This window comes from Syngnathus typhle, linkage group LG14 (genome assembly GCF_033458585.1).
Source record: "Syngnathus typhle isolate RoL2023-S1 ecotype Sweden linkage group LG14, RoL_Styp_1.0, whole genome shotgun sequence".
NCBI classification, from domain to species: Eukaryota; Metazoa; Chordata; class Actinopteri; order Syngnathiformes; family Syngnathidae; genus Syngnathus; species Syngnathus typhle.
In genome coordinates, this window is record NC_083751.1 from 7253326 (window position 1) to 7265682 (window position 12357).

Sequence of the window (12357 nt, forward strand, 5' to 3'; positions counted from 1 at the left end):
GATCCAATCCATATTTCAGATGATGGCAAAGGCTGGCCATGTATAACCTAACGCTGGGATGTTTGATTAACTGTGTTAATCATTTTCCATCTGCACTGGGACCCTGCCACTGCCTTTTGATTAAATTCTGACTAGTCTTGCATTGTTCATTAGATGTACTTGTCATATAATTGACTGCCTTCAGGCATAGGAAATATACATTTTTATCTCTTGATGAGAAAGTGTTTTAATATTATGCCATTCACTTTGCATCTGTCAGTGTTGTGGGGAAATGACTTTAAACGTCATTATCTCGGGTGGGGGCGGTTGTCAGTAAGCTGGATATTTGATTTTTGGACATAAAAATTCAAGGGACTTTTTCATGAGAAGGGTTGTCACGGGTGTTTCATATGTTGATCTCTTTACTCCCAGAAGTAAGAATGGTCTTTGTAATGATTTTTAAATTACAAGACACACAAAACCAGGATTTTTGTTGGCAAACTCGAGACAATATGGCCGGTGAACAGTGAAGGAGCAATTTGTATTTATTCCTTCCATTTTTGAAGTGTCCAAAAATAATGGGACAAATATTCATAAGTCAAATTTTCATTTTTGAAAACTAGGCAATACCAGGCCTTGTTTGCAACTGTCTGTAGCTCCTGCTTGTTATTGCTTACATTTCCCGTCAGTTTAGTCTTCAGGAAGTGAAATGCATACTCACTTGGATTCAGGTCAGGTGATTGATGATTGGATCACCTGCCATTGGATGATACCCAACTCTTTGCATCCGTTTTTGCAGCATGCTTCGGGTCATTGTCAATCTATATTGTGAAGTGTCGTGCAAACAGCTCTGAAGCAATTGGCTGAAAATGATCAGAAAATATTGTGTAAAACACTTCAGAATTAGCCCAGCTGCTTTTGCCATCATCATAATCAACAAGCACAAATGAACCAGTTCCACTGACAGCCATACATACAACCACCAGCGTTGACGTGGTACTAAAACAAACGTGGTACTCTGTGCTAAAACAGCAGAATCTAAAATGTTCCCTTCTTTAGTTCTCTTTCTATTTTCCATCATTAATATGCTGCGGTTAACATCCTAATCTGTATAGCTACAAAACTAGACACAAATTTGTGATGAGATTAATCAGAGATGAACGATTATTCCAATTGTATGATTTACCTTATGCCTTAGCGTGTCCTCACTGCTCACAGATCTTGTGCATTTGCATAACATCATGGAGTAGAATGCATGAATAATACCTTTTCATTATGAGGTTTTACTGCCATCCTTCCTTTTTAATTACTTCTCAGCCCGAGTGAATCAAATCATAAAGTTGTCAGCCTTCACTAAGAACTCAGACCTGCAGCGATAATGACATCTGACTCAAGTGACAGCGCCATGCTGTGTTCTTCCTGAGGTTAAGGGGGTGTGACTCCAGGCAGATCAACATCATATTTTCTCCTGGCATTTAATACAGCCTTGTTTGTATGGGTCCTAATACACAAGCACACCAATTTATATGCATGTGTGTCACATAGTGACAGACGGTTGTTTCCCCAGGTAAAATTTGATATGATATATACTTGTACTAGGTCTACCACTTAGCTGACAGTATTGAATTTAGTTTTTTTGTTTCGAATGCTACCTTGAAATACTGTGACATCACAACTCATCTGCGCATGTGTGGATAATTCATTCAATCATAAACATATTAAAATATTTTTCCATCAATGACTTACATTTACATGGTTCGACAAGGAGGCTCTCAGGATGTACTTGGAGTGTCACCGCTGTCTCTTGTCACCACTATCCTCCCAGTCATGTCTGCAAAAGAAATTGAAATTAGTAAAACAACTAGTAGTGACATCAGTTGCAGTGACCGAATCCTAATTCTCCAGCCAAGCTTCAGCAGCCATGAAGATCACAGAGGAGCAGGTTGTACAAAGAACAATTGGATTTCGATACTGATATGAGACCGAAAACCAAGACCAAAATCCAGATGGCAAGACACCATCAAGAAAGACGTAGGAATGAGCATCGAGCAACTGAAAGAAGCCGTAAACAACAGGGAAGCTTGGAAGGAACTGGCTTAAAGACTATCCGAGGGTCGGATACAACTGAAATGATGAAAAGATAAAGACTGCTGGCAGAAAAAAAGCCAGTAATTACTTAAAACTGACAAGGAAAAACGGTGTAAAGTTGCTGTTACAGTATGCATGGATTGGGGACAAGTTGGGTAGTGACCCAGCAGAACCAGGAAACAGTCGTGCGGTGAAAAGAGCTTGCTGCCATCGGGCGGAAAAACAAAACACACAAAAAAAACATGAATTACTTTAATACTCTTGATTTACTAGCTCAATTAGTCATTCCATTTCTGTTTCTAATACGCAAGTTCTCTGTTTCTAATATGCAAGTCCTTCATTCATAACAGGAGGGATGATCGCATAGATTATATGGCATCACCAAGTTTTGCACTCCTTGCATGAGCAAGCATACAAAAACACTGTGCCATTTCAGCCCATGTCTTTGAAATGCAGTTTCCCAATATCGAACTAATTTGTTGAAATACGTGTTTCCAATTCCTTTGGTGAAATTTGAAAATGGGTAGCCTTGTTATAACAATACGAAAGAGAAAGACAACATTTGATTGAAATGCTTTGAGAAAGTTAATATTTATGCATGTGGGTGGTTCTCCCCAAATTAGGAGCATGAACCCATAGGTCACTGGTTTGTCATGGTAAACATAAGCTGTTGGAATTGAGTTCACGAGCTTTCCCAGCAAGGCCACCATGTGGCAAAAGCTCAGTCACCGCTGCATTCTTGTGTGTCTTACTATTAAGATCCAGTGAATACCTCAACCACAATGGTCATGTGGTCAATGAGGGGGCTGCAGTGGAAGCAGCTCAGACTCAGGCAAAAGCTGAGCACTTTGGAATGGATTTATTAAGTCACAGCTGTTGCGCAAAGAACAATGAAGCAAGGACTGTTTGAAAGTCTGAGTAGGATTGGTGAGAAACAAATCCTTGGATGTCTGATAGTATGCAGTTATATAATAATTTGCTTTCTGAGGGCTGAGTAATTATTGATGATTTTGGTCCAAATTATAGTGGAATTAGAGACAGGAAAAAAATCAAAGAGGCTTCATCAACTCTCTCCAAAGGGTCTTTTTTATGTGGACACCCGCACGTTACAAAACTGAGTGAGGTGATGGCTTATTGGACGACGTGAGCACCGGTCCATGGGCTTGCTTGCTATTGGCCAAGCAAACATTTGCTTTCGGAAGAAATGACTGAAATCACTTTGCAGGGTCTTTAAGTTAAGCAATTTAGTTTTTTGGTTAATTCATGATGTCATGTGGCCAGTGATAATGAACAACTGGAAATTAACTCACGCATCTATCCTGACTGCTTCAAGGAAAATGGCTGGACTGACAATAATTTGACAATAATAAAAGATCAACAGAACATTTATCTGCAAATGATGTCTCAACTAAATGTGTGACTTGAACAATTTACTAGTCCATTGTGTTTTGTCACCTCGAGATTGAATATGACAAGCGATTAAATGCTTTGGCATCACAATGCCACTCGATCCCATACCACTTGGCATCATAGAAAGCGAAGCCTCCGAATGGTTTGAGTTTTTTAAAGTTATAACACCCATCCACTCCCTCACAAAGCAGTCCCCTGCTGCTGCAGCCTTGATACGGCATTGCCAGCGCCATAGGAATAGATTGGATTAGGATGATAGCCAACTGTGCCTTGGAGCCCATGCTCACAACCACTCCTAGTTCTCATGTAAATGACACCCCAGGTCATCAGATGCACCAAAATAGAATAGATAGAATGCATCAAAAAACTTTCTTCTGTCTACAAGAGTAAATAAGTAATATTGCATTTTTCATTTGACTCCTAGTTGCTGGGAAAATCCAGTTTGTCTGTTGTCCTAATGTGCTACTTTTGCCCGAGGTTTTCCTAAAGCTACGGAATTTGCATTTGTCTTGAATTCCTTTTTCCTTCAAGTCCCAGGCATGGCAGTGTTTGCTTTGGAGCAGAGCGTGAGCTTGAGTCCACCGACAGAAATCACATTTTAACTTGTAACAACAAAGTCCAGCAAGTACAAAAAAAAAAAAACCTCAATGCTAAAAACACGGCAGGCAATTTTGTTGGCATATATCAAGTAAATGTGTGTACAAGTGCAGGTTGAGTTGAGGCTGAAGTCCAGGTCAACAGAACTAGTTGTCAGTCCAGAAGCCATGTGTCAAGAAACCTAGTCAGTTCAACTGACAGAAAGAGTGCTTAAATATGTATTTGGCTTTAAGTAAAGGTACATCTTCACATGACCTCTCGTCACTCTCAAGCGTTTGTGCACATCCATAAAAGGGCCCACCTGGATCCAATAAGCAGAGCATTTGGTCTGGGCTAAATGTAATTAAACTTTGTGGCTTCACATGCAATTATAACAACAAAGTCTGGGCCTTGTGAACCCGGACTACTTTGTTGAGAAAGGAAACTAACATTTGTGTTTATCTTTTCAAATTAGCTGGAACCTTCCATAAAATCAAATCGGATCTCTAAAGGATTCTTCTATCTATTTCCAAGTCACATATTCTTTCTGATTTCTCACAGCCATGTAGTTTGTTTAAATTGAGGTAACATATTATGAAAGAGGAGCTGCCTGAGATAAGCCCGATCGTCTGTAATGGTTAAACTGGTGTTGGCTCATGGAATATGCCCCATGGTGTCAGATAAAAATATATGTCATGGAACCCCACCCCCTTAACATACACATGCAACAAGGAGCTCTCTCAACAGTACCCCCACACAGCTGTCTCTCCCCTTGGGGACCCAGTGAGGGCTAAATGCATAGCCACCGAAATGAGCTGCTAATCCTCGTACAGGCTCTTGAGCATATTACAATGCACAGAGTCAGTTACTGCGTGAGCACGTGCTATCATCATACATCCATGCATGTGAGCGTTAGGGCATGCGTCAATCTGTTTGAGTGCCAGCTGCATAAAGCAGTAAGCATAGAGGAGAAGGTGCAAATGATTGTTGATTCCCTCTGACGTGACCTCGGATATGATTAACTATCCGCTTGAAGGCTTTTCCAAGTGCACATTCAATTCTCATCCTGGCAGAGATTTCACTTTAGTGTTGGAGCCTTGCTAAAGTGTTGGCGCCTCTTTCACTGAAGAAAAGTCATGATTGCTGCAGATGAATGTGAACTGAAGGAAGGTGTGTTACAAAAGATGGGAGGTTGTGGCTTCTGGGACTCCGAGTAGATAATAAGCATCAACTCAACACCTGAGGAATGCTCACCTCCAGCACCCTCCTGAAACATGTCTCAACCACTGGCACAAATGATTGAATGAACAGCTTTTTTGCTCATATAATGTTTATAAATGGCCACAAAAAAACACATTTGCAAGAAATTCAATGCCTTCGACATGTTCACGGTGATGTTGACCTGAAATCTGTATATGCTGTGTGTGGTGATGAGTAAATGGTAGCGGTTGTCATAAAGTTAAACATGTGCAATAGACCAAAAAATAAGGATGTTTTGAATTCCCATTCAAAAATAACTACACTGGAACCTGTTACCAATAAGGTCACATGGTCCATCTTGCAAGACCTCAGACTACCTCACAAGCATCAATGTATGATATATTTCACAGAAGATAGTAAGGCAATAAAAAATGAATTTCTCTGCTTTGAATTCCAAAATCATAACTGTAACACAATAACAAGGGCAAATTTTTTTACTGCTTCCTGTCCATGACACATTGTCCTCATATCCGTCACAAACTGTCAGTTGTCATCTTGGGACCACAACATCTGGCAGGTTTCTCACAAAAGACTCAAAGAGAGAGTCATGAACATTTAAACATTCCCGCTCGATGATGGCGAAAGTAGACAAGCGTTGGTCTTTAAAGGACGAGCCGGAAGAAAAACTCCAGTTCGGATCAATCATCGTAAAGAAAAGCTCGTTGAGGATTGATGCATGCCTGGTAGACTTGGCTGAGAGAATTGTGTACGTGATCAGCAATTACGCTAATGACGGTGCTGACATACGTTGTGGTGTAGGGTTCAAGCGGGTGTGGAGAAGGCGGGTATGGCAGGAGTAGACAACCCTTTGCTGAAAGCCCTTGTCGGGGTCTTTCAGTGACGGCTTGTCAACAAAGCACTCTTGTTTCACTCAGACTCGGGTCTCAGGTAGCTCCGGTGGGCCGTTTGAGTGCCACGTGGCATTTCACTTGCGTCCGGTGACTTTCACCTTTCCACACACGCCTCCATCTGCCGTTCTTTCCACCTTCTGTTCTCTGTGTATTTCTTTCTTGACACCTGAATCTCTTAGCAACATGATAGATCAATCACATAGAAGGATAATTTGGCTGTGATTTTATGCGTCATGCCTCTTAAAAAAGCAAGGACTGAATTAGACTTTTTAAGCCTTAACATAATTACCTATTATCATACAAAGTATATATAATATATTTTTTTGGGGTGTGTTTTTCTTTCATTTAGGATATGAACATCGTATTTGTGTATTAACATGAAATAAGTTAAAATATAAAGAACAAGGGGTAGGATTAGATAAATTTTGGACTTTTCCGTACCCCATTTTGAACATGTAAAGTTTGCTTTACAACGACTATAGAGCTGTTTTGTTCTTTTCTTTTCTTTTTACACAGTCAATTAAACAGTGTATGTGCTCAGCATCAAACTGTAATCTTTAAAATGCAATAAAGTATGCAAATGAAAGTGCATAATAACAGGTGATTAATAATTCAGACGTGACATTGATTTGTTACCACCCGTCACTGTGAGAAACGGTTGTTTTTTTGGTATAATAAATAGATACAAAAAAATTTTCTCAGTGCTTTGAATATGACATTGGTAAGTGACCTTTGCAAAATAATTGAATGGTTGTGGTCCTCTAATTGCATTCAATATTTTTTTTTCTTCACACAGGAACTATTTGAGTACCTCTTAATTTATTGAATGATTATGAATATGTGCACGAGTTGGAATTTGCTTAGAAAAATACAAACAAAATGGTACAACTGTTGAGTTATTTTTTCTTTGAGAAGTGGGTAGATGCATGTGTTTTTTTTTACCTTGCTTTATGACTAGGGCATTTTGTAATTGAATTTGGCCTGCTGAGTCGGATTCAATCGCATGCTGTGCTACAAGCAGGAATATTGAACCGGAGTGATGTGGACTTTTTTCTTTTGGCAAAACAATGCACTATTGATGAACATGTATACTTGGTATTTTATTTGAGGTTTTTCGCCCTAATGACCAATGGCCTCAGCAAAAGTAGTTTTTATTGCGTTGCCTCACTCGTCGTGTATGTGCAAGCATGTGTGTGTAGGTAATTTACAAATTGTTCAGAATTTAAATAACTGATTCCAACTGGCCTAATTACGGGATATGTGCATCAGTGTTTAATGGGCCGAAACCAGCGAAATGAGAAATTAGCAGTTTGTTAATTTTGCTGACTGATGAGACCGCAGCAAAACCATTTTGTTGGAAAACACACAATGCCAACGGAAATGGCTCTGACTTGACTTGTGGCTCAAAAATCTTCCTGCAGATGAGATGAGCCATTTGCATCTGTAAAGTGATTAAAAAGGAAAACGTATATAAAAGTAAATATTGATTCTGGGGTGGAGGAGAGAGAAATTTCTGTGATAAATCAGTGTAATTAGTTCACTTCTATCTCAAATATTTTCCTATTGAAATGAGTGGAAATGCCAATAATCTATTCCAGCCCCCCCCCCCCCCCCCCCCCAATAAAAAGATTGTGCACTCTGCACATTCATTACAAGGCTCCAACAAGAGCACTTTTGTCACCCCAAAAAAGGCAAGATGCTGGAGTGGAATATAATAACATAATAATGTAATAGTCCATTGATACAATATGTCAAAGCAAAGATGAGAGGTGAATACAGACTGCTGTGGTGCATTCTGAAAGACCTGAATCACTATATCTACTCTTCGATAAGGCCACTGCAGCTTATCGGCCAGCGGGTAATTTCAATTAAAAGGGGTTTTGCAAGACAAGTGGTTAAATACCTTTGAGACAACCTGTCACCACTGGAGAGGTAGCAGGCTGACTCCACAAGACTGGGGAAAGAGGAGCGAAAGACTCGCAGAGTGCTGCTCCAATGGCCAGTAGGGCCACGTGATGCACGTTATTGCATTAGCTGGTCGCCAATCGCATAATGAACTCTCGGTCAGACAAGACAAAAGTCTGACCACACCCCTATGGCGGGACAAAAGAAAAGCTCCAAGAACGTGATCGGTAGGATTAACAATGAAGAAGCCCCGAAGGGAGGCAGAGAGAGGCCTTTTTCCAGAGAGAGATAGGAAGATTCAGGAGCTTAGCGTTGTCAAATGTTTTATTCAGCCATGACCGTGAGCGCCGCCAAACAGATTAGCTTGTTTACCACAGGTTCTCATTTAAGAGATAAATCTTTAAATGTTGGATTTGGCAGGGAAAGAAGGACATGCATCTATTTCACACTAGGTAGAAGTGCGTGTGTTTGTACGTATGAAGGAGAGTGGTTGAATGCCCATATGTAACAAATGAACAGGAAGGCATTCTTACCTTTCCTGCCAATCTTGTAAACTCTAAATTATCTACAAAGTTCAGAGGATCAATGCGGAAATCTAAATTGGAGGGATTTTTTTCAAAAGGATAATTTTCTAGACGTGAACATGGTCTTATAATCACGCTGAAAGTTCTCTCGTTTAATGCCAGCTAAGCAGAATGTGATCAATATGTGCCTGTATTACTCACCTCAAGTTAGATGAGGATGAAGATACCCTCATGGCACGCAGGTTTAATGGCTGCTATAGTGTGTGTGTGTGTGTGTGTGTGTGTGTGTGTGTGTGTGTGTGTGTGCGTGTGTGCGTGTGCGTGTGTGTGTGTGTGTCGGGGGGGGGGGAGTGAAAATTTGAGTGTGTTCTTTGTTGTAGCTCAGTGGAATTCATGCCTCTCTTGCACTCTCTCCTCTTTTTGTCTATTACGATGGGGGTGATGAGGCTCCCTTGGGTGTGTTAAACTAGAGAAGCTCAATCTCAGTGGATAATCATCTTCAAGATACATCAACAGTGCGCTTGTGATTTTGAGCATCTTAGGGGAGCGCAAATAAGAAGGAAAAGCGAGACAAAGTAAAAGAAAAACAATTGGACTGTAGGTTTCATGACAGCTTGATACTGAAAGTAGAATTCACTCTCTTAAAGTAGAAATTACTTTCAAGTAACAGCTGCATATTGGGTGGTGCACGAGCTTACAATAAGAATTGTGCATCCATCACTGAAGTAAAATATCTAACAGAAAGGAATAGGAATATTCCCAAACTTTTTATGATGTGTTAAAAAAAAATCTAGTCTAGCAAATTATGAAATAACAATGTTGGGTTATTTTTTTTTATACACATGAAGCATCTTTGCAATCCAAGTAATTTATAGTTGTTATAGCAATTTAAAACATTAATCTTACAATTTAATTCATAAATGTAGGACAATCTATCTACTGAATTATGTAATTTGTCATTCAACAGCATAATAAAATCACACTTTTCTCTTGACAATAAGCACCCAAGGTTTGACCAAAAATCCTCAATTGTCTGTCACCTTTATAGAAAACGATCATGCCAAGCAATCCACACCATTTCTTGTCTTCAGTCTTGCTCTTGGCAGAATTGTAGTAAATGACAACTGTGAGGGCTGTTTCATTTCCCAAGATGGGATTGGCACAAACTTCCATTTCTCATCCAACAATTGATAACTACTATATCCTCTGTGACCCACTTTCTTACTAATGAGAGGCCATCACACTCTTGGTATAAATGTCTGGTGGGAAATGCTGTCATTTCTTGCTTGTGCTTTATTGACCTTATGGGACAAACCAGGCATTCCTGCCAAGTGGCATGTGTATGAGTTAGGGGAAAAAAAAAAAAAAACTACTGTAGGGCAACTTTTAATAGAACCAATGGGACCTGTTTGTGTGTCCAGATGCTTTATCTGTATACACTACAATATCATGACAGTGGCAATACAAATAATGATTTGATTGACAGCTGGATTGTAATCCTGAGAAGATAAGGGATGGTATAATGAACTATTCCATTTCAGAATACACTCAGCTGTCATTTCTATAGGGACATATAGCTTTCCTAAGAGCAAAATGACAACATTGTCTGGATGCCCATTGGCCACCTGGCTGTCGTGTTCAAATCAATAACCTCTTCAGCCATCACAGCAGTAGCCTCTAAAAAGGCCATATGCCTAGCGAGCGGCTAAAAAACCTGCTACATCCAAATATTGTGCGCGAGGAATTCAGTTAGGAAAACATGTCCAATCCCTGTTTTTTTAGTGGCTCTCTAATTATCAAACATTTGCAGTGGTAAAGAGTTTCAAGTAGAGGCTCTCACGTGCAAATCATAGAATTAACATAGGTCTTGACACAGACAAGCAGGGAGTTGTCATAATGGATCATGAATATTCAAGCCAGTGACCTAATTTCATATGCAGGACAGTGTGATGCACTGGAAAATCCATCTGAACTAAAAAAAAAAATACTCACATTGTCCTCAAATCGAGTGGATTTCAGCGAAAAGATCAATGAACTACTCATGCACAATAGATAGGCCTTCCCCTCATAATAACAGCATTATAATGTGAAATCTAAAGTAGTAAAATACTGAAAACAGTTTATTTTACGTTAAAATAAAAATCATCAAGATAGCCCTCCTTGTGAGTGTGAACATCCTTCCTCTGAATCATGAAGCAACATAGTGAAGTACACAAATGAAAAGTGTTTCATTCTTCCCAGACCATAAGTTAATAAAAAATCCACTCTGTTGGCACCAGACTGTCTGACACAAACTCAAATTGATTCATAATTGAGTTTGTATAGATTTTTATCCAGCTTTTGCTGGTTACATTAGGGCTTGACTAGTCTCATTTTGCAGTGGAGTGTACAGCAAATGCAACCGCTGCTCCGGGTTCAATGCGCAGCGTGCATGGCAATAGCTTGCTCAAATAATAACAGGCTTTGAAGGACAATTCTGTTTCCTTCGACTCAATGCACAGCCGCTGAAGGATATATTTAAGGTCACCTTTTTCCACTGACAGCAGCTTTTTTGTCTGACAACGGGGATTTGCATTTCATAATTTACTGTCAAATACGAGGCACAATCACCACTTAAAAGCTTTTGTTGAAAAACACATTGCGATAGTACTTCAGATAGAGACGTGCACAACATTTTGTTAGCATTTGTACAAATGTACAGTTGAAATTGAATATCAATTTACCACTTTATCGCAGATTGTTTTATTTACAGTACTTAATCCATCGGACGATGGAGGGACAAAACTCCAAAATACGTGCATTCACATGACCCTTATTTATTTGTTTAAAATATATTTAAAAAAAAAAAATCAAATGTTTATTTTTCAAATTCAAAACATGTATTTTGTTAGTGAAAAATAGAACCATTAGAATCTTATATTGTTACTTGTAAAGTGCATAAGAGCAAAACCCCTTTATATTATGTCCTATAGGAAAAGTTTCAATTCAGAATAAACCAGCAACGGGCTTTTGAGCTTCCACTGTTTATTTTGGAACCTTTAAGCAGTATTATATATTTGTACAGGGGGCTTTCATTGTGATCTCTTTTAACCACAAATGCATAAGCCGCATAATCAGACAAGATCCAATATAACAGTTGTATAAAACTCCCCAAAATAATAAAGTCAGCTAGTGCTTTTGTATCATCTGGCAGGAAAGGAAACCAAATATTCGCCGCTATTGGCTACCAACCAATTGAGAGTCAGGGTGTACCCCGCCACAGCAGGGATACTATTTGTAGTAAAGAAAATAAATAAATACATGTGAGTCTAATAAAAAGCGCCCTCAGTGTGATGCATTGGAATTATACACCAGTGCAAATTACAACCACAGTTAAAGCTATATAATTAAACAAATAACTCTCTCTGACATTGTCAATCAAAACTATTATCTTTGAAAATACAGAATTTGTGATCCATGACTGGAGTGAGTATATGATGAACTATTGCGTGTACATCTTTTAATGTCCTCTAACATGCCCAGCACCACTAACCTCTCTTTTGTCGCTGTCTCCCTTGGAGAGCTTTGTGATTTGCGGGGGAGGAGGGCCATCCATCAGATATAGCTGTCCATTCAGTCCTCAGTGGGGCCTGTCAGAGGTCTCTATCCAGACCTGAGACATGGTCCATCTTCAGCCAGACAGCAAACCTCCTTTTGCGACTGAAAACGTGGGTAAGTTTGGGATTTATAGCGGACCTGCAACAGGCTCAAATTACTCCTAGGGG

At 39.5% G+C, this 12357-nt stretch overlaps 1 long non-coding RNA gene across 1 annotated transcript; it reads right to left on the reverse strand.

Moving 5' to 3' along the window:
- Positions 1-705: 705 nt before the first annotated feature.
- Positions 706-12289, reverse strand: LOC133166765 (uncharacterized). The gene is made up of 3 exons (XR_009717850.1): positions 12126-12289; positions 1726-1810; positions 706-842 (listed from the first exon to the last, which is right to left on the reverse strand). It is a non-coding gene; the product is annotated as an uncharacterized LOC133166765 (long non-coding RNA).
- Between the last annotated feature and the right edge of the window lie 68 nt (positions 12290-12357).